The following is a 27,997-nucleotide window of genomic DNA, read 5'->3' as shown; positions in this document are numbered from 1 at the left end:
GGTGGTCACTGTGCAGAGGTGCCAGCATTCTCCCTCATAGTCCCCAGGCGGGAATGGTTAGAGCTCAGCAGTGCTCCCATAGACAGTACTGTGCTAGGGACAGCGATGTAACATGGTGGTCTCTGTGCAGCGGTGCCAGCATTCTCCCTCAGAGTCCCCAGGCGGCAATGGTCAGAGCTCAGCAATGCTCCCATAGACAGTACTGTGCTAGGGACAGTGATGTAACATGGTGGTCACTAGCAGCGGTGCCAGCATTCTCCCTCATAGTCCCCAGGCGGGAATGGTCAGAGCTCAGCAGTGCTCCCATAGACAGTACTGTGCTAGGGACAGCGATGTAACATGGTGGTCTCTGTGCAGCGGTGCCAGCATTCTCCCTCATAGTCCCCAGGCGGGAATGATCAGAGCTCAGCAGTGCTCCCATAGACAGTACCGTGCTAGGGACAGTGATGTAACATGGTGGTCACTGTGCAGAGGTGCCAGCATTCTCCCTCATAGTCCCCAGGCGGGAATGGTCAGAGCTCAGCAGTGCTCCCATAGACAGTACTGTGCTAGGGACAGTGATGTAACATGGTGGTCTCTGTGCAGAGGTGCCGGCATTCTCCCTCATAGTCCCCAGGCGGGAATGGACAGAGCTCAGCAGTGCTCCCTTAGACAGTACTGTGCTAGGGACAGTGATGTAACATGGTGGTCACTGTGCAGCGGTGCCAGCATTCTCCCTCATAGTCCCCAGGCGGGAATGGTTAGAGCTCAGCAGTGCTCCTATAGACAGTACTGTGCTAGGGACAGTGATGTAACATGGTGGTCACTGTGCAGCGGTGCCAGCATTCTCCCTCATAGTCCCCAGGCGGGAATGGTCAGAGATCAGCAGTGCTCCCATAGAGAGTACTGTGCTAGGGACCGTGATGTAACATGGTGGTCACTGTGCAGCGGTGCCAGCATTCTCCCTCATAGTCCCCAGGCGGGAATGGTCAGAGCTCAGCAGTGCTCCCATAGACAGTACTGTGCTAGGGACCGTGATGTAACATGGTGGTCACTGTGCAGCGGTGCCAGCATTCTCCCTCATAGTCCCCAGGCGGGAATGGTAAGAGCTCAGCAGTGCTCCCATAGACAGTACTGTGCTATGGACCGTGATATAACATGGTGGTCACTGTGCAGTGGTGCCAGCATTCTCCCTCATAGTCCCCAGGCGGGAATGGTCAGAGCTCAGCAGTGTTCCCATAGACAGTACTGTGCTAGGGACAGTGATATAACATGGTGGTCTCTCTGCAGAGGTGCCAGCATTCTCCCTCGTAGTCCCCAGGCGGGAATGGTCAGAGCTCAGCAGTGCTCCCATAGACAGTACTGTGCTAGGGACAGTGATATAACATGGTGGTCACTGTGCAGCGGTGCCAGCATTCTCCCTCTTAGTCCCCAGGCGGGAATGGTCAGAGCTCAGCAGTGCTCCCATAGACAGTACTGTGCTAGGGACAGCGATGTAACATGGTGGTCACTGTGCAGCGGTGCCAGCATTCTCCCTCATAGTCCCCAGGCGGGAATGGTCAGAGCTCAGCCGTGCTCCCATAGACAGTACTGTGCTAGGGACAGTGATGTAACATGGTGGTCACTGTGCAGCGGTGCCAGCATTCTCCCTCATAGTCCCCAGGCGGGAATGGTTAGAGCTCAGCAGGGCTCCCATAGACAGTACTGTGCTAGGGACCGTTATATAACATGGTGGTCACTGTGCAGAGGTGCCAGCATTCTCCCTCATTGTCCCCAGGCGGGAATGGTTAGAGCTCAGCAGTGCTCCCATAGACAGTACTGTGCTAGGGACCGTTATATAACATGGTGGTCACTGTGCAGCGGTGCCAGCATTCTCCCTCATAGTCCCCAGGCGGGAATACACAGAGCTCAGCAGTGCTCCCATAGACAATACTGTGCTAGGGACCGTGATGTAACATGGTGGTCACTGTGCAGCGGTGCCAGCATTCTCCCTCATAGTCCCCAGGCGGGAATGGACAGAGCTCAGCAGTGCTCCCATAGACAGTACTGTGCTAGGGACCGTGATGTAACATGGTGGTCACTGTGCAGAGGTGCCGGCATTCTCCCTCATAGTCCCCAGGCGGGAATGGTCAGAGCTCAGCAGTGCTCCCATAGACAGTACTGTGCTAGGGACAGTGATATAACATGGTGGTCATTGTGCAGCGGTGCCAGCATTCTCCCTCATAGTCCCCAGGCGGGAATGGTCAGAGCTCAGCAGTGCTCCCATAGACAGTACTGTGCTAGGGACCGTGATATAACATGGTGGTCACTGTGCAGCGGTGCCAGCATTCTCCCTCATAGTCCTCAGGCGGGAATGGTCAGAGCTCCGCAGTGCTCCCATAGACAGTACTGTGCTAGGGACAGTGATGTAACATGGTGGTCACTGTGCAGCGGTGCCAGCATTCTCCCTCATAGTCCCCAGGCGGGAATGGACAGAGCTCAGCAGTGCTCCCATAGACAGTACTGTGCTAGGGACCATGATGTAACATAGTGGTCACTGTGCAGCGGTGCCAGCATTCTCCCTCATAGTCCCCAGGCGGGAATGGTCAGAGCTCAGCAGTGCTCCCATAGACAGTACTGTGCTAGGGACAGTGATATAACATGGTGGTCACTGTGCAGCGGTGCCAGCATTCTCCCTCATAGTCCCCAGGCGGGAATGGTCAGAGCTCAGCAGTGCTCCCATAGACAGTACTGTGCTAGCGACCATGATGTAACATGGTGGTCACTGTGCAGCGGTGCCAGCATTCTCCCTCATAGTCCCCAGGCGGGAATGGTCAGAGCTCAGCAGTGCTCCCATAGACAGTACTGTGCTAGGGACAGTGATATAACATGGTGGTCACTGTGCAGCGGTGCCAGCATTCTCCCTCATAGTCCCCAGGCGGGAATGGTCAGAGCTCAGCAATGCTCCCATAGACAGTACTGTGTTAGGGACAGTGATGTAACATGGTGGTCACTAGCAGCGGTGCCAGCATTCTCCCTCATAGTCCCCAGGCGGGAATGGTCAGAGCTCAGCAGTGCTCCCATAGACAGTACTGTGCTAGGGACAGTGATATAACATGGTGGTCACTGTGCAGCGGTGCCAGCATTCTCCCTCATAGTCCCCAGGCGGGAATGGTCAGAGCTCAGCAGTGCTCCCATAGACAGTACTGTGCTAGGGACCGTGATGTAACATGGTGGTCACTGTGCAGAGGTGCCAGCATTCTCCCTCATAGTCCCCAGGCGGGAATGGTTAGAGCTCAGCAGTGCTCCCATAGACAGTACTGTGCTAGGGACAGCGATGTAACATGGTGGTCTCTGTGCAGCGGTGCCAGCATTCTCCCTCAGAGTCCCCAGGCGGGAATGGTCAGAGCTCAGCAATGCTCCCATAGACAGTACTGTGCTAGGGACAGTGATGTAACATGGTGGTCACTAGCAGCGGTGCCAGCATTCTCCCTCATAGTCCCCAGGCGGGAATGGTCAGAGCTCAGCAGTGCTCCCATAGACAGTACTGTGCTAGGGACAGCGATGTAACATGGTGGTCTCTGTGCAGCGGTGCCAGCATTCTCCCTCATAGTCCCCAGGCGGGAATGATCAGAGCTCAGCAGTGCTCCCATAGACAGTACCGTGCTAGGGACAGTGATGTAACATGGTGGTCACTGTGCAGAGGTGCCAGCATTCTCCCTCATAGTCCCCAGGCGGGAATGGTCAGAGCTCAGCAGTGCTCCCATAGACAGTACTGTGCTAGGGACAGTGATATAACATGGTGGTCTCTGTGCAGAGGTGCCGGCATTCTCCCTCATAGTCCCCAGGCGGGAATGGACAGAGCTCAGCAGTGCTCCCATAGACAGTACTGTGCTAGGGACAGCGATGTAACATGGTGGTCTCTGTGCAGCGGTGCCAGCATTCTCCCTCAGAGTCCCCAGGCGGGAATGGTCAGAGCTCAGCAATGCTCCCATAGACAGTACTGTGCTAGGGACAGTGATGTAACATGGTGGTCACTAGCAGCGGTGCCAGCATTCTCCCTCATAGTCCCCAGGCGGGAATGGTCAGAGCTCAGCAGTGCTCCCATAGACAGTACTGTGCTAGGGACAGTGATGTAACATGGTGGTCACTGTGCAGCGGTGCCAGCATTCTCCCTCATAGTCCCCAGGCGGGAATGGTTAGAGCTCAGCAGTGCTCCTATAGACAGTACTGTGCTAGGGACAGTGATATAACATGGTGGTCACTGTGCAGCGGTGCCAGCATTCTCCCTCATAGTCCCCAGGCGGGAATGGTCAGAGATCAGCAGTGCTCCCATAGAGAGTACTGTGCTAGGGACCGTGATGTAACATGGTGGTCACTGTGCAGCGGTGCCAGCATTCTCCCTCATAGTCCCCAGGCGGGAATGGTCAGAGCTCAGCAGTGCTCCCATAGACAGTACTGTGCTAGGGACCGTGATGTAACATGGTGGTCACTGTGCAGCGGTGCCAGCATTCTCCCTCATAGTCCCCAGGCGGGAATGGTAAGAGCTCAGCAGTGCTCCCATAGACAGTACTGTGCTATGGACCGTGATATAACATGGTGGTCACTGTGCAGTGGTGCCAGCATTCTCCCTCATAGTCCCCAGGCGGGAATGGTCAGAGCTCAGCAGTGTTCCCATAGACAGTACTGTGCTAGGGACAGTGATATAACATGGTGGTCTCTCTGCAGAGGTGCCAGCATTCTCCCTCATAGTCCCCAGGCGGGAATGGTCAGAGCTCAGCAGTGCTCCCATAGACAGTACTGTGCTAGGGACAGTGATATAACATGGTGGTCACTGTGCAGCGGTGCCAGCATTCTCCCTCATAGTCCCCAGGCGGGAATGGTTAGAGCTCAGCAGGGCTCCCATAGACAGTACTGTGCTAGGGACCGTTATATAACATGGTGGTCACTGTGCAGAGGTGCCAGCATTCTCCCTCATTGTCCCCAGGCGGGAATGGTTAGAGCTCAGCAGTGCTCCCATAGACAGTACTGTGCTAGGGACCGTTATATAACATGGTGGTCACTGTGCAGCGGTGCCAGCATTCTCCCTCATAGTCCCCAGGCGGGAATACACAGAGCTCAGCAGTGCTCCCATAGACAATACTGTGCTAGGGACCGTGATGTAACATGGTGGTCACTGTGCAGCGGTGCCAGCATTCTCCCTCATAGTCCCCAGGCGGGAATGGACAGAGCTCAGCAGTGCTCCCATAGACAGTACTGTGCTAGGGACCGTGATGTAACATGGTGGTCACTGTGCAGAGGTGCCGGCATTCTCCCTCATAGTCCCCAGGCGGGAATGGTCAGAGCTCAGCAGTGCTCCCATAGACAGTACTGTGCTAGGGACAGTGATATAACATGGTTGTCATTGTGCAGCGGTGCCAGCATTCTCCCTCATAGTCCCCAGGCGGGAATGGTCAGAGCTCAGCAGTGCTCCCATAGACAGTACTGTGCTAGGGACCGTGATATAACATGGTGGTCACTGTGCAGCGGTGCCAGCATTCTCCCTCATAGTCCTCAGGCGGGAATGGTCAGAGCTCCGCAGTGCTCCCATAGACAGTACTGTGCTAGGGACAGTGATGTAACATGGTGGTCACTGTGCAGCGGTGCCAGCATTCTCCCTCATAGTCCCCAGGCGGGAATGGACAGAGCTCAGCAGTGCTCCCATAGACAGTACTGTGCTAGGGACCATGATGTAACATAGTGGTCACTGTGCAGCGGTGCCAGCATTCTCCCTCATAGTCCCCAGGCGGGAATGGTCAGAGCTCAGCAGTGCTCCCATAGACAGTACTGTGCTAGGGACAGTGATATAACATGGTGGTCACTGTGCAGCGGTGCCAGCATTCTCCCTCATAGTCCCCAGGCGGGAATGGTCAGAGCTCAGCAGTGCTCCCATAGACAGTACTGTGCTAGCGACCATGATGTAACATGGTGGTCACTGTGCAGCGGTGCCAGCATTCTCCCTCATAGTCCCCAGGCGGGAATGGTCAGAGCTCAGCAGTGCTCCCATAGACAGTACTGTGCTAGGGACAGTGATATAACATGGTGGTCACTGTGCAGCGGTGCCAGCATTCTCCCTCATAGTCCCCAGGCGGGAATGGTCAGAGCTCAGCAGTGCTCCCATAGACAGTACTGTGCTAGGGACAGTGATGTAACATAGTGGTCACTGTGCAGCGGTGCCAGCATTCTCCCTCATAGTCCCCAGGCGGGAATGGTCAGAGCTCAGCAGTGCTCCCATAGACAGTACTGTGCTAGGGACAGTGATGTAACATGGTGGTCACTGTGCAGAGGTGCCAGCATTCTCCCTCATAGTCCCCAGGCGGGAATGTACAGAGCTCAGCAGTGCTCCCATAGACAGTACTGTGCTAGGGACCGTGATGTAACATGTTGGTCACTGTACAGAGGTGCCAGCATTCTCCCTCATAGTCCCCAGGCGGGAATGGTCAGAGCTCAGCAGTGCTCCCATAGACAGTACTGTGCTAGGGACCGTGATGTAACATGGTGGTCACTGTGCAGAGGTGCCAGCATTCTCCCTCATAGTCCCCAGGCGGGAATGGTCAGAGCTCAGCAGTGCTCCCATAGACAGTACTGTGCTAGGGACAGTGATGTAACATGGTGGTCACTGTGCAGCGGTGCCAGCATTCTCCCTCATAGTCCCCAGGCGGGAATGGTTAGAGCTCAGCAGTGCTCCCATAGACAGTACTGTGCTAGGGACCGTGATGTAACATGGTGGTCACTGTGCAGCGGTGCCAGCATTCTCCCTCATAGTCCCCAGGCGGGAATGGTCAGAGCTCAGCAGTGCTCCCATATACAGTACTGTGCTAGGGACAGTGATGTAACATGGTGGTCACTGTGCAGCGGTGCCAGCATTCTCCCTCATAGTCCCCAGGTGTTAAAGGTTAGAGCTCAGCAGTGCTCCCATAGACAGTACTGTGCAAGGGACCGAGATGTAACATGGTGGTCACTGTGCAGCGGTGCCAGCATTCTCCCTCATAGTCCCCAGGTGGGAATGGTCAGAGCTCAGCAGTGCTCCCATAGACAGTACTGTGCTAGGGACCGTGATGTAACATGGAGGTCACTGTGCAGCGGTGCCGGCATTCTCCCTTATAGTCCCCAGGCGGGAATGGACAGAGGTCAGCAGTGCTCCCATAGACAGTACTGTGCTAGGGACCGTGATATAACATGGTGGTCACTGTGCAGCGGTGCCGGCATTCTCCCTCATAGTCCCCAGGCGGGAATGGTCAGAGCTCAGCAGTGCTCCCATAGACAGTACTGTGCTAGGGACCGTGATGTAACATGGTGGGCACTGTGCAGCGGTGCCAGCATTCTCCCTCATAGTCCCCAGGCGGGAATGGTCAGAGCTCAGCAGTGCTCCCATAGACAGTACTGTGCTAGGGACAGTGATGTAACATGGTGGTCACTGTGCAGAGGTGCCAGCATCTCCCTCAAAGTCCCCAGGCGGGAATGGTCAGAGCTCAGCAGTGCTCCCATAGACAGTACTGTGCTAGGGACCGTGATATAACATGGTGGTCACTGTGCAGCGGTGCCAGCATTCTCCCTCATAGTCCCCAGGCGGGAATGGTCAGAGCTCAGCAGTGCTCCCATAGACAGTACTGTGCTAGGGACCGTGATGTAACATGGTGGGCACTGTGCAGCGGTGCCAGCATTCTCCCTCATAGTCCCCAGGCGGGAATGGTCAGAGCTCAGCAGTGCTCCCATAGACAGTACTGTGCTAGGGACAGTGATGTAACATGGTGGTCACTGTGCAGCGGTGCCGGCATTCTCCCTCCTAGTCCCCAGGCGGGAATGGTCAGAGCTCAGCAGTGCTCCCATAGACAGTACTGTGCTAGGGACAGTGATGTAACATGGTGGTCACTGTGCAGCGGTGCCGGCATTCTCCCTCATAGTCCCCAGGCGGGAATGATCAGAGCTCAGCAGTGCTCCCATAGACAGTACTGTGCTAGGGACAGTGATATAACATGGTGGTCACTGTGCAGCGGTGCTGGCATTCTCCCTCATAGTCCCCAGGCGGGAATGGTCAGAGCTCAGCAGTGCTCCCATAGACAGTACTATGCTAGGGACAGTGATGTAACATGGTGGTCACTGTGCAGCGGTGCCAGCATTCTCCCTCATAGTCCCCAGGCGGGAATACACAGAGCTCAGCAGTGCTCCCATAGACAGAACTGTGCTAGGGACAGTGATGTAACATGGTGGTCACTGTGCAGCGGTGCCGGCATTCTCCCTCATAGTCCCCAGGCGGGAATGGTCAGAGCTCAGCAGTGCTCCCATAGACAGTACTGTGCTAGGGACAGTGATATAACATGGTGGTCACTGTGCAGCGGTGCCAGCATTCTCCCTCATAGTCCCCAGGCGGGAATGGTCAGAGCTCAGCAGTGCTCCCATAGACAGTACTGTGCTAGGGACCTTGATGTAACATGGTGGTCACTGTGCAGCGGTGCCAGCATTCTCCCTCATAGTCCCCAGGCGGGAATGGTCAGAGCTCAGCAGTGCTCCCATAGACAGTACTGTGCTAGGGACAGTGATATAACATGGTGGTCACTGTGCAGAGGTGCCAGCATTCTCCCTCATAGTCCCCAGGCGGGAATGGACAGAGCTCAGCAGTGCTCCCATAGACAGTACTGTGCTAGGGACCGTGATGTAACATGGTGGTCACTGTGCAGAGGTGCCGGCATTCTCCCTCATAGTCCCCAGGCGGGAATGGTCAGAGCTCAGCAGTGCTCCCATAGACAGTACTGTGCTAGGGACAGTGATATAACATGGTGGTCACTGTGCAGCGGTGCCTGCATTCTCCCTCATAGTCCCCAGGCGGGAATGGTCAGAGCTCAGCAGTGCTCCCATAGACAGTACTGTGCTAGGGACAGTGATATAACATGGTGGTCACTGTGCAGCGGTGCCTGCATTCTCCCTCATAGTCCCCAGGCGGGAATGGTCAGAGCTCAGCAGTGCTACCATAGACAGTACTGTGCTAGGGACAGTGATGTAACATGGTGGTCACTGTACAGCGGTACCAGCATTCTCCCTCATAGTCCCCAGGCGGGAATGGTCAGAGCTCAGCAGTGCTCCCATAGACAGTACTGTGCTAGGGACAGTGATGTAACATGGTGGTCACTGTGCAGAGGTGCCAGCATTCTCCCTCATAGTCCCCAGGCGGGAATGGTCAGAGCTCAGCAGTGCTCCCATAGACAGTACTGTGCTAGGGACCGTGATGTAACATGATGGTAACTGTGCAGCGGTGCCAGCATTCTCCCTCATAGTCCCCAGGCGGGAATGGTCAGAGCTCAGCAGTGCTCACATAGACAGTACTGTGCTAGGGACCGTGATGAAACATGGTGGTCACTGTGCAGAGGTGCCAGCATTCTCCCTCATAGTCCCCAGGCGGGAATGGTCAGAGCTCAGCAGTGCTCCCATAGATAGTACTGTGCTAGGGACAGTGATGTAACATGGTGGTCACTGTGCAGCGGTGCCAGCATTCTCCCTCATAGTCCCCAGGCGGGAATGGTCAGAGCTCAGCAGTGCTCCCATAGACAGTACTGTGCTAGGGACAGTGATGTAACATGGTGGTCACTGTGCAGCGGTGCCAGCATTCTCCCTCATAGTCCCCAGGCGGGAATGGTCAGAGCTCAGCAGTGCTCCCATAGACAGTACTGTGCTAGGGACAGTGATGTAACATGGTGGTCACTGTGCAGCGGTGCCAGCATTCTCCCTCATAGTCCCCAGGCGGGAATGGTCAGAGCTCAGCAGTGCTCCCATAGACAGTACTGTGCTAGGGACAGTGATGTAACATGGTGGTCACTGTGCAGCGGTGCCAGCATTCTCCCTCATAGTCCCCAGGTGGGAATGGTCAGAGCTCAGCAGTGCTCCCATAGACAGTACTGTGCTAGGGACCGTGATATAACATGGAGGTCACTGTGCAGCGGTGCCAGCATTCTCCCTCATAGTCCCCAGGCGGGAATGGTCAGAGCTCAGCAGTGCTCCCATAGACAGTACTGTGCTAGGGACAGTGATGTAACATGGTGGTCACTGTGCAGCGGTGCCAGCATTCTCCCTCATAGTCCCCAGGCGGGAATGGTCAGAGCTCAGCAGTGCTTCCATAGACAGTACTGTGCTAGGGACAGTGATGTAACATGGTGGTCACTGTGCAGCAGTGCCAGCATTCTCCCTCATAGTCCCCAGGCGGGAATGGTCAGAGCTCAGCAGTGCTCCCATAGACAGTACTGTGCTAGGGACAGTGATGTAACATGGTGGTCTCTGTGCAGAGGTTCCAGCATTCTCCCTCATAGTCCCCAGGCTGGAATGGTCAGAGCTCAGCAGTGCTCCCATAGACAGTACTGTGCTAGGGACCGTGATGTAACATGGTGGTCACTGTGCAGAGGTGCCAGCATTCTCCGTCATAGTCCCCAGGCGGGAATGGTCAGAGCTCAGCAGTGCTCCAATAGACAGTACTGTGCTAGGGACCGTGATGTAACATGGTGGTCACTGTGCAGCGGTGCCAGCATTCTCCCTCATAGTCCCCAGGCGGGAATGGTCAGAGCTCAGCAGTGCTCCCATAGACAGTACTGTGCTAGGGACAGTGATGTAACATGGTGGTCACTGTGCAGCGGTGCCAGCATTCTCCCTCATAGTCCCCAGGCGGGAATGGTCAGAGCTCAGCAGTGCTCCCATAGACAGTACTGTGCTAGGGACAGTGATGTAACATGGTGGTCACTGTGCAGCGGTGCCAGCATTCTCCCCCATAGTCCCCAGGCGGGAACGGTCAGAGCTCAGCAGTGCTCCCATAGACAGTACTGTGCTAGGGACCGTGATGTAACATGGTGGTCACTGTGCAGCGGTGCCAGCATTCTCCCTCATAGTCCCCAGGCGGGAATGGTCAGAGCTCAGCAGTGCTCCCATAGACAGTACTGTGCTAGGGACCGTGATATAACATGGTGGTCACTGTGCAGCGGTGCCAGCATTCTCCCTCATAGTCCCCAGGCGGGAATGGTCAGAGCTCAGCAGTGCTCCCATAGACAGTACTGTGCTAGGGACAGTGATGTAACATGGTGGTCACTGTGCAGCGGTGCCAGCATTCTCCCTCATAGTCCCCAGGTGGGAAAGGTTATAGCTCAGCAGTGCTCCCATAGACAGTACTGTGCAAGGGACCGAGATGTAACATGGTGGTCACTGTGCAGCGGTGCCAGCATTCTCCCTCATAGTCCCCAGGTGTTAAAGGTTAGAGCTCAGCAGTGCTCCCATAGACAGTACTGTGCAAGGGACCGTGATGTAACATGGTGGTCACTGTGCAGCGGTGCCAGCATTCTCCCTCATAGTCCCCAGGTGGGAATGGTCAGAGCTCAGCAGTGCTCCTATAGACAGTACTGTGCTAGGGACAGTGATGTAACATGGAGGTCACTGTGCAGCGGTGCCGGCATTCTTCCTCATAGTCCCCAGGCGGGAATGGACAGAGGTCAGCAGTGCTCCCATAGACAGTACTGTGCTAGGGACAGTGATGTAACATGGTGGGCACTGTGCAGAGGTGCCAGCATTCTCCCTCATAGTCCCCAGGCGGGAATGGTCAGAGCTCAGCAGTGCTCCCATAGACAGTACTGTGCTAGGGACAGTGATGTAACATGGTGGTCACTGTGCAGCGGTGCCAGCATTCTCCCTCATAGTCCCCAGGCGGGAATGGTCAGAGCTCAGCAGTGCTCCCATATACAGTACTGTGCTAGGGACAGTGATGTAACATGGTGGTCACTGTGCAGCGGTGCCAGCATTCTCCCTCATAGTCCCCAGGTGGTAAAGGTTAGAGCTCAGCAGTGCTCCCATAGACAGTACTGTGCAAGGGACCGAGATGTAACATGGTGGTCACTGTGCAGCGGTGCCAGCATTCTCCCTCATAGTCCCCAGGTGTTAAAGGTTAGAGCTCAGCAGTGCTCCCATAGACAGTACTGTGCAAGGGACCGAGATGTAACATGGTGGTCACTGTGCAGCGGTGCCAGCATTCTCCCTCATAGTCCCCAGGTGGGAATGGTCAGAGCTCAGCAGTGCTCCCATAGACAGAACTGTGCTAGGGACAGTGATGTAACATGGAGGTCACTGTGCAGCGGTGCCGGCATTCTCCCTCATAGTCCCCAGGCGGGAATGGACAGAGGTCAGCAGTGCTCCCATAGACAGTACTGTGCTAGGGACAGTGATGTAACATGGTGGGCACTGTGCAGAGGTGCCAGCATTCTCCCTCATAGTCCCCAGGCGGGAATGGTCAGAGCTCAGCAGTGCTCCCATAGACAGTACTGTGCTAGGGACCGTGATATAACATGGTGGTCACTGTGCAGCGGTGCCGGCATTCTCCCTCATAGTCCCCAGGCGGGAATGGTCAGAGCTCAGCAGTGCTCCCATAGACAGTACTGTGCTAGGGACCGTGATGTAACATGGTGGGCACTGTGCAGCGGTGCCAGCATTCTCCCTCATAGTCCCCAGGCGGGAATGGTCAGAGCTCAGCAGTGCTCCCATAGACAGTACTGTGCTAGGGACAGTGATGTAACATGGTGGTCACTGTGCAGAGGTGCCAGCATTCTCCCTCATAGTCCCCAGGCGGGAATGGTCAGAGCTCAGCAGTGCTCCCATAGACAGTACTGTGCTAGGGACCGTGATATAACTTGGTGGTCACTGTGCAGCGGTGCCAGCATTCTCCCTCATAGTCCCCAGGCGGGAATGGTCAGAGCTCAGCAGTGCTCCCATAGACAGTACTGTGCTAGGGACCGTGATGTAACATGGTGGGCACTGTGCAGCGGTGCCAGCATTCTCCCTCATAGTCCCCAGGCGGGAATGGTCAGAGCTCAGCAGTGCTCCCATAGACAGTACTGTGCTAGGGACAGTGATGTAACATGGTGGTCACTGTGCAGCGGTGCCGGCATTCTCCCTCCTAGTCCCCAGGCGGGAATGGTCAGAGCTCAGCAGTGCTCCCATAGACAGTACTGTGCTAGGGACAGTGATGTAACATGGTGGTCACTGTGCAGCGGTGCCGGCATTCTCCCTCATAGTCCCCAGGCGGGAATGGTCAGAGCTCAGCAGTGCTTCCATAGACAGTACTGTGCTAGGGACAGTGATATAACATGGTGGTCACTGTGCAGCGGTGCCGGCATTCTCCCTCATAGTCCCCAGGCGGGAATGGTCAGAGCTCAGCAGTGCTCCCATAGACAGTACTATGCTAGGGACAGTGATGTAACATGGTGGTCACTGTGCAGCGGTGCCAGCATTCTCCCTCATAGTCCCCAGGCGGGAATACACAGAGCTCAGCAGTGCTCCCATAGACAGTACTGTGCTAGGGACAGTGATGTAACATGGTGGTCACTGTGCAGCGGTGCCGGCATTCTCCCTCATAGTCCCCAGGCGGGAATGGTCAGAGCTCAGCAGTGCTCCCATAGACAGTACTGTGCTAGGGACAGTGATATAACATGGTGGTCACTGTGCAGCGGTGTCAGCATTCTCCCTCATAGTCCCCAGGCGGGAATGGTCAGAGCTCAGCAGTGCTCCCATAGACAGTACTGTGCTAGGGACCTTGATGTAACATGGTGGTCACTGTGCAGCGGTGCCAGCATTCTCCCTCATAGTCCCCAGGCGGGAATGGTCAGAGCTCAGCAGTGCTCCCATAGACAGTACTGTGCTAGGGACAGTGATATAACATGGTGGTCACTGTGCAGAGGTGCCAGCATTCTCCCTCATAGTCCCCAGGCGGGAATGGACAGAGCTCAGCAGTGCTCCCATAGACAGTACTGTGCTAGGGACCGTGATGTAACATGGTGGTCACTGTGCAGAGGTGCCGGCATTCTCCCTCATAGTCCCCAGGCGGGAATGGTCAGAGCTCAGCAGTGCTCCCATAGACAGTACTGTGCTAGGGACAGTGATATAACATGGTGGTCACTGTGCAGCGGTGCCGGCATTCTCCCTCCTAGTCCCCAGGCGGGAATGGTCAGAGCTCAGCAGTGCTCCCATAGACAGTAGTGTGCTAGGGACAGTGATATAACATGGTGGTCACTGTGCAGCGGTGCCAGCATTCTCCCTCATAGTCCCCAGGCGGGAATGGTCAGAGCTCAGCAGTGCTACCATAGACAGTACTGTGCTAGGGACAGTGATGTAACATGGTGGTCACTGTACAGCGGTGCCAGCGTTCTCCCTCATAGTCCCCAGGCGGGAATGGTCAGAGCTCAGCAGTGCTCCCATAGACAGTACTGTGCTAGGGACAGTGATGTAACATGGTGGTCACTGTGCAGCGGTGCCACCATTCTCCCTCATAGTCCCCAGGCGGGAATGGTTAGAGCTCAGCAGTGCTCCCATAGACAGTACTGTGCTAGGGACAGTGATGTAACATGGTGGTCACTGTGCAGAGGTGCCAGCATTCTCCCTCATAGTCCCCAGGCGGGAATGGTCAGAGCTCAGCAGTGCTCCCATAGACAGTACTGTGCTAGGGACCGTGATGTAACATGATGGTCACTGTGCAGCGGTGCCAGCATTCTCCCTCATAGTCCCCAGGCGGGAATGGTCAGAGCTCAGCAGTGCTCACATAGACAGTACTGTGCTAGGGACCGTGATGTAACATGGTGGTCACTGTGCAGAGGTGCCAGCATTCTCCCTCATAGTCCCCAGGCGGGAATGGTCAGAGCTCAGCAGTGCTCCCATAGATAGTACTGTGCTAGGGACAGTGATGTAACATGGTGGTCACTGTGCAGCGGTGCCAGCATTCTCTCTCATAGTCCCCAGGTGAGAATGGTTAGAGCTCAGCAGTGCTCCCATAGACAGTACTGTGCTAGGGACAGTGATGTAACATGGTGGTCACTGTACAGCAATGCCAGCATTCTCCCTCATAGTCCCCAGGCGGGAATGGTCAGAGCTCAGCAGTGCTCCCATAGACAGTACTGTGCTAGGGACAGTGATATAACATGGTGGTCACTGTGCAGCGGTGCCAGCATTCTCCCTCATAGTCCCCAGGCGGGAATGGACAGAGCTCAGCAGTGCTCCCATAGACAGTACTGTGCTAGGGACAGTGATATAACATGGTGGTCACTGTGCAGCGGTGCCAGCATTCTCCCTCATAGTCCCCAGGCGGGAATGGTCAGAGCTCTGCAGTGCTCACATAGACAGTACTGTGCTAGGGACAGTGATGTAACATGGTGGTCACTGTGCAGCGGTGCCAGCATTCTCCCTCATAGTCCCCAGGCGGGAATACACAGAGCTCAGCAGTGCTCCCATAGACAGTACTGTGCTAGGGACAGTGATGTAACATGGTGGTCACTGTGCAGCGGTGCCAGCATTCTCCCTCATAGTCCCCAGGCGGGAATGGTCAGAGCTCAGCAGTGCTCCCATAGACAGTACTGTGCTAGGGACAGTGATGTAACATGGTGGTCACTGTGCAGCGGTGCCAGCATTCTCCACCATAGTCCCCAGGCGGGAATGGTCAGAGCTCAGCAGTGCTCCCATAGACAGTACTGTGCTAGGGACCGTGATGTAACATGGTGGTCACTGTGCAGCGGTGCCAGCATTCTCCCTCATAGTCCCCAGGCGGGAATGGTCAGAGCTCAGCAGTGCTCCCATAGACAGTACTGTGCTAGGGGCCGTGATGTAACATGGTGGTCACTGTGCAGAGGTGCCAGCATTCTCCCTCATAGTCCCCAGGCGGGAATGGTCAGAGCTCAGCAGTGCTCCCATAGACAGTACTGTGCTAGGGACCGTGATGTAACATGGTGGTCACTGTGCAGAGGTGCCAGCATTCTCCCTCATAGTCCCCAGGCGGGAATGTACAGAGCTCAGCAGTGCTCCCATAGACAGTACTGTGCTAGGGACAGTGATGTAACATGGTGGTCACTGTGCAGCGGTGCCAGCATTCTCCCTCATAGTCCCTAGGCGGGAATGGACAGAGCTCAGCAGTGCTCCCATAGACAGTACTGTGCTAGGGACAGTGATGTAACATGGTGGTCACTGTGCAGCGGTGCCAGCATTCTCCCTCATAGTCCCCAGGCGGGAATGGTCAGAGCTCAGCAGTGTTCCCATAGACAGTACTGTGCTAGGGACCGTGATGTAACATGGTGGTCACTGTGCAGCGGTGCCAGCATTCTCCCTCATAGTCCCCAGGCGGGAATGGTCAGAGCTCAGCAGTGCTCCCATAGACAGTACTGTGCTAGGGACAGTGATATAACATGGTGGTCACTGTGCAGAGGTGCCAGCATTCTCCCCCATAGTCCCCAGGCGGGAATGGTTAGAGCTCAGCAGTGCTCCCATAGACAGTACTGTGCTAGGGACCGTGATGTAACATGGTGGTCACTGTGCAGCGGTGCCAGCATTCTCCCTCATAGTCCCCAGGCGGGAATGGTCAGAGCTCAGCAGTGCTCCCATAGACAGTACTGTGCTAGGGACAGTGATATAACATGGTGGTCACTGTGCAGCGGTGCCAGCATTCTCCCTCATAGTCCCCAGGCGGGAATGGTCAGAGCTCAGCAGTGCTCCCATAGACAGTACTGTGCTAGGGACCGTGATGTAACATGGTGGTCACTGTGCAGCGGTGCCAGCATTCTCCCTCTTAGTCCCCAGGCGGGAATGGTCAGAGCTCAGCAGTGCTCCCATAGACAGTACTGTGCTAGGGACAGTGATGTAACATGGTGGTCACTGTGGAGCGGTGCCAGCATTCTCCCCCATAGTCCCCAGGCGGGAGTGGTCAGAGCTCAGCAGTGGTCCCATAGACAGTACTGTGCTAGGGACAGTGATATAACATGGTGGTCACTGTGCAGCGGTGCCAGCATTCTCCCCCATAGTCCCCAGGCGGGAATGGTCAGAGCTCAGCAGTGCTCCCATAGACAGTACTGTGCTAGGGACAGTGATGTAACATGGTGGTCACTGTGCAGCGGTGCCACCATTCTCCCTCATAGTCCCCAGGCGGGAATGGTTAGAGCTCAGCAGTGCTCCCATAGACAGTACTGTGCTAGGGACAGTGATGTAACATGGTGGTCACTGTGCAGAGGTGCCAGCATTCTCCCTCATAGTCCCCAGGCGGGAATGGTCAGAGCTCAGCAGTGCTCCCATAGACAGTACTGTGCTAGGGACCGTGATGTAACATGATGGTCACTGTGCAGCGGTGCCAGCATTCTCCCTCATAGTCCCCAGGCGGGAATGGTCAGAGCTCAGCAGTGCTCACATAGACAGTACTGTGCTAGGGACCGTGATGTAACATGGTGGTCACTGTGCAGAGGTGCCAGCATTCTCCCTCATAGTCCCCAGGCGGGAATGGTCAGAGCTCAGCAGTGCTCCCATAGATAGTACTGTGCTAGGGACAGTGATGTAACATGGTGGTCACTGTGCAGCGGTGCCAGCATTCTCTCTCATAGTCCCCAGGTGAGAATGGTTAGAGCTCAGCAGTGCTCCCATAGACAGTACTGTGCTAGGGACAGTGATGTAACATGGTGGTCACTGTGCAGCGGTGCCAGCATTCTCCCTCATAGTCCCCAGGCGGGAATGGACAGAGCTCAGCAGTGCTCCCATAGACAGTACTGTGCTAGGGACAGTGATATAACATGGTGGTCACTGTGCAGCGGTGCCAGCATTCTCCCTCATAGTCCCCAGGCGGGAATGGTCAGAGCTCAGCAGTGCTCCCATAGACAGTACTGTGCTAGGGACAGTGATGTAACATGGTGGTCACTGTGCAGAGGTGCCAGCATTCTCCCTCATAGTCCCCAGGCGGGAATGGTCAGAGCTCAGCAGTGCTCCCATAGACAGTACTGTGCTAGGGACAGTGATGTAACATGGTGGTCACTGTGCAGCGGTGCCAGCATTCTCCCCCATAGTCCCCAGGCGGGAATGGTCAGAGCTCAGCAGTGCTCCCATAGACAGTACTGTGCTAGGGACCGTGATGTAACATGGTGGTCACTGTGCAGCGGTGCCAGCATTCTCCCTCATAGTCCCCAGGCGGGAATGGTCAGAGCTCAGCAGTGCTCCCATAGACAGTACTGTGCTAGGGGCCGTGATGTAACATGGTGGTCACTGTGCAGAGGTGCCAGCATTCTCCCTCATAGTCCCCAGGCGGGAATGGTCAGAGCTCAGCAGTGCTCCCATAGACAGTACTGTGCTAGGGACCGTGATGTAACATGGTGGTCACTGTGCAGAGGTGCCAGCATTCTCCCTCATAGTCCCCAGGCGGGAATGTACAGAGCTCAGCAGTGCTCCCATAGACAGTACTGTGCTAGGGACAGTGATGTAACATGGTGGTCACTGTGCAGCGGTGCCAGCATTCTCCCTCATAGTCCCTAGGCGGGAATGGACAGAGCTCAGCAGTGCTCCCATAGACAGTACTGTGCTAGGGACAGTGATGTAACATGGTGGTCACTGTGCAGCGGTGCCAGCATTCTCCCTCATAGTCCCCAGGCGGGAATGGTCAGAGCTCAGCAGTGTTCCCATAGACAGTACTGTGCTAGGGACCGTGATGTAACATGGTGGTCACTGTGCAGCGGTGCCAGCATTCTCCCTCATAGTCCCCAGGCGGGAATGGTCAGAGCTCAGCAGTGCTCCCATAGACAGTACTGTGCTAGGGACAGTGATATAACATGGTGGTCACTGTGCAGAGGTGCCAGCATTCTCCCCCATAGTCCCCAGGCGGGAATGGTTAGAGCTCAGCAGTGCTCCCATAGACAGTACTGTGCTAGGGACCGTGATGTAACATGGTGGTCACTGTGCAGCGGTGCCAGCATTCTCCCTCATAGTCCCCAGGCGGGAATGGTCAGAGCTCAGCAGTGTTCCCATAGACAGTACTGTGCTAGGGACCGTGATGTAACATGGTGGTCACTGTGCAGCGGTGCCAGCATTCTCCCTCATAGTCCCCAGGCGGGAATGGTCAGAGCTCAGCAGTGCTCCCATAGACAGTACTGTGCTAGGGACAGTGATATAACATGGTGGTCACTGTGCAGCGGTGCCAGCATTCTCCCTCATAGTCCCCAGGCGGGAATAGTCAGAGCTCAGCAGTGCTCCCATAGACAGTACTGTGCTAGGGACCGTGATGTAACATGGTGGTCACTGTGCAGCGGTGCCAGCATTCTCTCTCATAGTCCCCAGGCGGGAATGGTCAGAGCTCAGCAGTGCTCCCATAGACAGTACTGTGCTAGGGACAGTGATATAACATGGTGGTCACTGTGCAGAGGTGCCAGCATTCTCCCCCATAGTCCCCAGGCGGGAATGGTTAGAGCTCAGCAGTGCTCCCATAGACAGTACTGTGCTAGGGACCGTGATGTAACATGGTGGTCACTGTGCAGCGGTGCCAGCATTCTCCCTCATAGTCCCCAGGCGGGAATGGTCAGAGCTCAGCAGTGCTCCCATAGACAGTACTGTGCTAGGGACAGTGATATAACATGGTGGTCACTGTGCAGCGGTGCCAGCATTCTCCCTCATAGTCCCCAGGCGGGAATGGTCAGAGCTCAGCAGTGCTCCCATAGACAGTACTGTGCTAGGGACCGTGATGTAACATGGTGGTCACTGTGCAGCGGTGCCAGCATTCTCCCTCTTAGTCCCCAGGCGGGAATGGTCAGAGCTCAGCAGTGCTCCCATAGACAGTACTGTGCTAGGGACAGCGATGTAACATGGTGGTCACTGTGCAGCGGTGCCAGCATTCTCCCTCATAGTCCCCAGGCGGGAATGGTCAGAGCTCAGCAGTGCTCCCATAGACAGTACTGTGCTAGGGACAGTGATGTAACATGGAGGTCACTGTGCAGCGGTGCCAGCATTCTCCCTCATAGTCCCCAGGCGGGAATGGTCAGAGCTCAGCAGTGCTCCCATAGACAGTACTGTGCTAGGGACAGTGATGTAACATGGTGGTCACTGTGAAGCGGTGCCAGCATTCTCCCCCATAGTCCCCAGGCGGGAGTGGTCAGAGCTCAGCAGTGGTCCCATAGACAGTACTGTGCTAGGGACAGTGATATAACATGGTGGTCACTGTGCAGCGGTGCCAGCATTCTCCCCCATAGTCCCCAGGCGGGAATGGTCAGAGCTCAGCAGTGCTCCCATAGACAGTACTGTGCTAGGGACAGTGATGTAACATGGTGGTCACTGTGCAGCGGTGCCACCATTCTCCCTCATAGTCCCCAGGCGGGAATGGTTAGAGCTCAGCAGTGCTCCCATAGACAGTACTGTGCTAGGGACAGTGATGTAACATGGTGGTCACTGTGCAGAGGTGCCAGCATTCTCCCTCATAGTCCCCAGGCGGGAATGGTCAGAGCTCAGCAGTGCTCCCATAGACAGTACTGTGCTAGGGACCGTGATGTAACATGATGGTCACTGTGCAGCGGTGCCAGCATTCTCCCTCATAGTCCCCAGGCGGGAATGGTCAGAGCTCAGCAGTGCTCACATAGACAGTACTGTGCTAGGGACCGTGATGTAACATGGTGGTCACTGTGCAGAGGTGCCAGCATTCTCCCTCATAGTCCCCAGGCGGGAATGGTCAGAGCTCAGCAGTGCTCCCATAGATAGTACTGTGCTAGGGACAGTGATGTAACATGGTGGTCACTGTGCAGCGGTGCCAGCATTCTCTCTCATAGTCCCCAGGTGAGAATGGTTAGAGCTCAGCAGTGCTCCCATAGACAGTACTGTGCTAGGGACAGTGATGTAACATGGTGGTCACTGTACAGCAATGCCAGCATTCTCCCTCATAGTCCCCAGGCGGGAATGGTCAGAGCTCAGCAGTGCTCCCATAGACAGTACTGTGCTAGGGACAGTGATATAACATGGTGGTCACTGTGCAGCGGTGCCAGCATTCTCCCTCATAGTCCCCAGGCGGGAATGGACAGAGCTCAGCAGTGCTCCCATAGACAGTACTGTGCTAGGGACAGTGATATAACATGGTGGTCACTGTGCAGCGGTGCCAGCATTCTCCCTCATAGTCCCCAGGCGGGAATGGTGAGAGCTCAGCAGTGCTCCCATAGACAGTACTGTGCTAGGGACCGTGATGTAACATGGTGGTCACTGTGCAGCGGTGCCAGCATTCTCCCTCATAGTCCCCAGGCGGGAATGGTCAGAGCTCAGCAGTGCTCCCATAGACAGTACTGTGCTAGGGACAGTGATGTAACATGGTGGTCACTGTGCAGCGGTGCCAGCATTCTCCCTCATAGTCCCCAGGCGGGAATGGTCAGAGCTCAGCAGTGCTCCCATAGACAGTACTGTGCTAGGGACAGTGATGTAACATGGTGGTCACTGTGCAGCGGTGCCAGCATTCTCCCTCATAGTCCCCAGGCGGGAATACACAGAGCTCAGCAGTGCTCCCATAGACAGTACTGTGCTAGGGACAGTGATGTAACATGGTGGTCACTGTGCAGCGGTGCCAGCATTCTCCCTCATAGTCCCCAGGCGGGAATGGTCAGAGCTCAGCAGTGCTCCCATAGACAGTACTGTGCTAGGGACAGTGATGTAACATGGTGGTCACTGTGCAGCGGTGCCAGCATTCTCCACCATAGTCCCCAGGCGGGAATGGTCAGAGCTCAGCAGTGCTCCCATAGACAGTACTGTGCTAGGGACCGTGATGTAACATGGTGGTCACTGTGCAGCGGTGCCAGCATTCTCCCTCATAGTCCCCAGGCGGGAATGGTCAGAGCTCAGCAGTGCTCCCATAGACAGTACTGTGCTAGGGGCCGTGATGTAACATGGTGGTCACTGTGCAGAGGTGCCAGCATTCTCCCTCATAGTCCCCAGGCGGGAATGGTCAGAGCTCAGCAGTGCTCCCATAGACAGTACTGTGCTAGGGACCGTGATGTAACATGGTGGTCACTGTGCAGAGGTGCCAGCATTCTCCCTCATAGTCCCCAGGCGGGAATGTACAGAGCTCAGCAGTGCTCCCATAGACAGTACTGTGCTAGGGACAGTGATGTAACATGGTGGTCACTGTGCAGCGGTGCCAGCATTCTCCCTCATAGTCCCTAGGCGGGAATGGACAGAGCTCAGCAGTGCTCCCATAGACAGTACTGTGCTAGGGACAGTGATGTAACATGGTGGTCACTGTGCAGCGGTGCCAGCATTCTCCCTCATAGTCCCCAGGCGGGAATGGTCAGAGCTCAGCAGTGTTCCCATAGACAGTACTGTGCTAGGGACCGTGATGTAACATGGTGGTCACTGTGCAGCGGTGCCAGCATTCTCCCTCATAGTCCCCAGGCGGGAATGGTCAGAGCTCAGCAGTGCTCCCATAGACAGTACTGTGCTAGGGACAGTGATATAACATGGTGGTCACTGTGCAGAGGTGCCAGCATTCTCCCCCATAGTCCCCAGGCGGGAATGGTTAGAGCTCAGCAGTGCTCCCATAGACAGTACTGTGCTAGGGACCGTGATGTAACATGGTGGTCACTGTGCAGCGGTGCCAGCATTCTCCCTCATAGTCCCCAGGCGGGAATGGTCAGAGCTCAGCAGTGCTCCCATAGACAGTACTGTGCTAGGGACAGTGATATAACATGGTGGTCACTGTGCAGCGGTGCCAGCATTCTCCCTCATAGTCCCCAGGCGGGAATGGTCAGAGCTCAGCAGTGCTCCCATAGACAGTACTGTGCTAGGGACCGTGATGTAACATGGTGGTCACTGTGCAGCGGTGCCAGCATTCTCCCTCTTAGTCCCCAGGCGGGAATGGTCAGAGCTCAGCAGTGCTCCCATAGACAGTACTGTGCTAGGGACAGTGATGTAACATGGTGGTCACTGTGGAGCGGTGCCAGCATTCTCCCCCATAGTCCCCAGGCGGGAGTGGTCAGAGCTCAGCAGTGGTCCCATAGACAGTACTGTGCTAGGGACAGTGATATAACATGGTGGTCACTGTGCAGCGGTGCCAGCATTCTCCCCCATAGTCCCCAGGCGGGAATGGTCAGAGCTCAGCAGTGCTCCCATAGACAGTACTGTGCTAGGGACAGTGATGTAACATGGTGGTCACTGTGCAGCGGTGCCACCATTCTCCCTCATAGTCCCCAGGCGGGAATGGTTAGAGCTCAGCAGTGCTCCCATAGACAGTACTGTGCTAGGGACAGTGATGTAACATGGTGGTCACTGTGCAGAGGTGCCAGCATTCTCCCTCATAGTCCCCAGGCGGGAATGGTCAGAGCTCAGCAGTGCTCCCATAGACAGTACTGTGCTAGGGACCGTGATGTAACATGATGGTCACTGTGCAGCGGTGCCAGCATTCTCCCTCATAGTCCCCAGGCGGGAATGGTCAGAGCTCAGCAGTGCTCACATAGACAGTACTGTGCTAGGGACCGTGATGTAACATGGTGGTCACTGTGCAGAGGTGCCAGCATTCTCCCTCATAGTCCCCAGGCGGGAATGGTCAGAGCTCAGCAGTGCTCCCATAGATAGTACTGTGCTAGGGACAGTGATGTAACATGGTGGTCACTGTGCAGCGGTGCCAGCATTCTCTCTCATAGTCCCCAGGTGAGAATGGTTAGAGCTCAGCAGTGCTCCCATAGACAGTACTGTGCTAGGGACAGTGATGTAACATGGTGGTCACTGTGCAGCGGTGCCAGCATTCTCCCTCATAGTCCCCAGGCGGGAATGGACAGAGCTCAGCAGTGCTCCCATAGACAGTACTGTGCTAGGGACAGTGATATAACATGGTGGTCACTGTGCAGCGGTGCCAGCATTCTCCCTCATAGTCCCCAGGCGGGAATGGTCAGAGCTCAGCAGTGCTCCCATAGACAGTACTGTGCTAGGGACAGTGATGTAACATGGTGGTCACTGTGCAGAGGTGCCAGCATTCTCCCTCATAGTCCCCAGGCGGGAATGGTCAGAGCTCAGCAGTGCTCCCATAGACAGTACTGTGCTAGGGACAGTGATGTAACATGGTGGTCACTGTGCAGCGGTGCCAGCATTCTCCCCCATAGTCCCCAGGCGGGAATGGTCAGAGCTCAGCAGTGCTCCCATAGACAGTACTGTGCTAGGGACCGTGATGTAACATGGTGGTCACTGTGCAGCGGTGCCAGCATTCTCCCTCATAGTCCCCAGGCGGGAATGGTCAGAGCTCAGCAGTGCTCCCATAGACAGTACTGTGCTAGGGGCCGTGATGTAACATGGTGGTCACTGTGCAGAGGTGCCAGCATTCTCCCTCATAGTCCCCAGGCGGGAATGGTCAGAGCTCAGCAGTGCTCCCATAGACAGTACTGTGCTAGGGACCGTGATGTAACATGGTGGTCACTGTGCAGAGGTGCCAGCATTCTCCCTCATAGTCCCCAGGCGGGAATGTACAGAGCTCAGCAGTGCTCCCATAGACAGTACTGTGCTAGGGACAGTGATGTAACATGGTGGTCACTGTGCAGCGGTGCCAGCATTCTCCCTCATAGTCCCCAGGCGGGAATGGTCAGAGCTCAGCAGTGTTCCCATAGACAGTACTGTGCTAGGGACCGTGATGTAACATGGTGGTCACTGTGCAGCGGTGCCAGCATTCTCCCTCATAGTCCCCAGGCGGGAATGGTCAGAGCTCAGCAGTGCTCCCATAGACAGTACTGTGCTAGGGACAGTGATATAACATGGTGGTCACTGTGCAGCGGTGCCAGCATTCTCCCTCATAGTCCCCAGGCGGGAATAGTCAGAGCTCAGCAGTGCTCCCATAGACAGTACTGTGCTAGGGACCGTGATGTAACATGGTGGTCACTGTGCAGCGGTGCCAGCATTCTCTCTCATAGTCCCCAGGCGGGAATGGTCAGAGCTCAGCAGTGCTCCCATAGACAGTACTGTGCTAGGGACAGTGATATAACATGGTGGTCACTGTGCAGAGGTGCCAGCATTCTCCCCCATAGTCCCCAGGCGGGAATGGTTAGAGCTCAGCAGTGCTCCCATAGACAGTACTGTGCTAGGGACCGTGATGTAACATGGTGGTCACTGTGCAGCGGTGCCAGCATTCTCCCTCATAGTCCCCAGGCGGGAATGGTCAGAGCTCAGCAGTGTTCCCATAGACAGTACTGTGCTAGGGACCGTGATGTAACATGGTGGTCACTGTGCAGCGGTGCCAGCATTCTCCCTCATAGTCCCCAGGCGGGAATGGTCAGAGCTCAGCAGTGCTCCCATAGACAGTACTGTGCTAGGGACAGTGATATAACATGGTGGTCACTGTGCAGCGGTGCCAGCATTCTCCCTCATAGTCCCCAGGCGGGAATAGTCAGAGCTCAGCAGTGCTCCCATAGACAGTACTGTGCTAGGGACCGTGATGTAACATGGTGGTCACTGTGCAGCGGTGCCAGCATTCTCTCTCATAGTCCCCAGGCGGGAATGGTCAGAGCTCAGCAGTGCTCCCATAGACAGTACTGTGCTAGGGACAGTGATATAACATGGTGGTCACTGTGCAGAGGTGCCAGCATTCTCCCCCATAGTCCCCAGGCGGGAATGGTTAGAGCTCAGCAGTGCTCCCATAGACAGTACTGTGCTAGGGACCGTGATGTAACATGGTGGTCACTGTGCAGCGGTGCCAGCATTCTCCCTCATAGTCCCCAGGCGGGAATGGTCAGAGCTCAGCAGTGCTCCCATAGACAGTACTGTGCTAGGGACAGTGATATAACATGGTGGTCACTGTGCAGCGGTGCCAGCATTCTCCCTCATAGTCCCCAGGCGGGAATGGTCAGAGCTCAGCAGTGCTCCCATAGACAGTACTGTGCTAGGGACCGTGATGTAACATGGTGGTCACTGTGCAGCGGTGCCAGCATTCTCCCTCTTAGTCCCCAGGCGGGAATGGTCAGAGCTCAGCAGTGCTCCCATAGACAGTACTGTGCTAGGGACAGCGATGTAACATGGTGGTCACTGTGCAGCGGTGCCAGCATTCTCCCTCATAGTCCCCAGGCGGGAATGGTCAGAGCTCAGCAGTGCTCCCATAGACAGTACTGTGCTAGGGACAGTGATGTAACATGGAGGTCACTGTGCAGCGGTGCCAGCATTCTCCCTCATAGTCCCCAGGCGGGAATGGTCAGAGCTCAGCAGTGCTCCCATAGACAGTACTGTGCTAGGGACAGTGATGTAACATGGTGGTCACTGTGAAGCGGTGCCAGCATTCTCCCCCATAGTCCCCAGGCGGGAGTGGTCAGAGCTCAGCAGTGGTCCCATAGACAGTACTGTGCTAGGGACAGTGATATAACATGGTGGTCACTGTGCAGCGGTGCCAGCATTCTCCCCCATAGTCCCCAGGCGGGAATGGTCAGAGCTCAGCAGTGCTCCCATAGACAGTACTGTGCTAGGGACAGTGATGTAACATGGTGGTCACTGTGCAGCGGTGCCACCATTCTCCCTCATAGTCCCCAGGCGGGAATGGTTAGAGCTCAGCAGTGCTCCCATAGACAGTACTGTGCTAGGGACAGTGATGTAACATGGTGGTCACTGTGCAGAGGTGCCAGCATTCTCCCTCATAGTCCCCAGGCGGGAATGGTCAGAGCTCAGCAGTGCTCCCATAGACAGTACTGTGCTAGGGACCGTGATGTAACATGATGGTCACTGTGCAGCGGTGCCAGCATTCTCCCTCATAGTCCCCAGGCGGGAATGGTCAGAGCTCAGCAGTGCTCACATAGACAGTACTGTGCTAGGGACCGTGATGTAACATGGTGGTCACTGTGCAGAGGTGCCAGCATTCTCCCTCATAGTCCCCAGGCGGGAATGGTCAGAGCTCAGCAGTGCTCCCATAGATAGTACTGTGCTAGGGACAGTGATGTAACATGGTGGTCACTGTGCAGCGGTGCCAGCATTCTCTCTCATAGTCCCCAGGTGAGAATGGTTAGAGCTCAGCAGTGCTCCCATAGACAGTACTGTGCTAGGGACAGTGATGTAACATGGTGGTCACTGTACAGCAATGCCAGCATTCTCCCTCATAGTCCCCAGGCGGGAATGGTCAGAGCTCAGCAGTGCTCCCATAGACAGTACTGTGCTAGGGACAGTGATATAACATGGTGGTCACTGTGCAGCGGTGCCAGCATTCTCCCTCATAGTCCCCAGGCGGGAATGGACAGAGCTCAGCAGTGCTCCCATAGACAGTACTGTGCTAGGGACAGTGATATAACATGGTGGTCACTGTGCAGCGGTGCCAGCATTCTCCCTCATAGTCCCCAGGCGGGAATGGTGAGAGCTCAGCAGTGCTCCCATAGACAGTACTGTGCTAGGGACCGTGATGTAACATGGTGGTCACTGTGCAGCGGTGCCAGCATTCTCCCTCATAGTCCCCAGGCGGGAATGGTCAGAGCTCAGCAGTGCTCCCATAGACAGTACTGTGCTAGGGACAGTGATGTAACATGGTGGTCACTGTGCAGCGGTGCCAGCATTCTCCCTCATAGTCCCCAGGCGGGAATGGTCAGAGCTCAGCAGTGCTCCCATAGACAGTACTGTGCTAGGGACAGTGATGTAACATGGTGGTCACTGTGCAGCGGTGCCAGCATTCTCCCCCATAGTCCCCAGGCGGGAATGGTCAGAGCTCAGCAGTGCTCCCATAGACAGTACTGTGCTAGGGACCGTGATGTAACATGGTGGTCACTGTGCAGCGGTGCCAGCATTCTCCCTCATAGTCCCCAGGCGGGAATGGTCAGAGCTCAGCAGTGCTCCCATAGACAGTACTGTGCTAGGGACAGTGATATAACATGGTGGTCACTGTGCAGCGGTGCCAGCATTCTCCCCCATAGTCCCCAGGCGGGAATGGTCAGAGCTCAGCAGTGCTCCCATAGACAGTACTGTGCTAGGGACAGTGATGTAACATGGTGGTCTCTGTGCAGCGGTGCCAGCATTCTCCCTCATAGTCCCCAGGCGGGAATGATCAGAGCTCAGCAGTGCTCCCATAGACAGTACTGTGCTAGGGATCGTGATGTAACATGGTGGTCACTGTGCAGAGGTGCCAGCATTCTCCCTCATAGTCCCCAGGCAGGAATGGTCAGAGCTCAGCAGTGCTCCCATTTCTATCCCTCTCTTTCTTATCGCAGCGAGTCCCATCCCGTAAGAGGGATCAGTCGCCCGCGGTATATCCCTGTGTGAGGGTATTTATGACTCAGCAATGGAAGAC

General features: G+C 55.7%; 1 protein-coding gene across 1 annotated transcript in view; it reads right to left on the bottom strand.

Annotated features, from left to right (window-relative positions):
- The window catches only part of CALB2 (calbindin 2), a 314,068-nt gene that overhangs the window by 28,133 nt on the left and 257,938 nt on the right, over positions 1-27,997 (bottom strand). The gene's annotated exons all lie outside the window — the stretch shown is intronic.

This window comes from Taudactylus pleione, unplaced genomic scaffold, assembly GCF_031769625.1.
Source record: "Taudactylus pleione unplaced genomic scaffold, aTauple2 ptg000681l, whole genome shotgun sequence".
NCBI classification, from domain to species: Eukaryota; Metazoa; Chordata; class Amphibia; order Anura; family Myobatrachidae; genus Taudactylus; species Taudactylus pleione.
The sequence above is the reverse complement of the archived record's forward strand: the minus strand, read 5'-3'. Positions and strand labels throughout refer to the sequence as shown.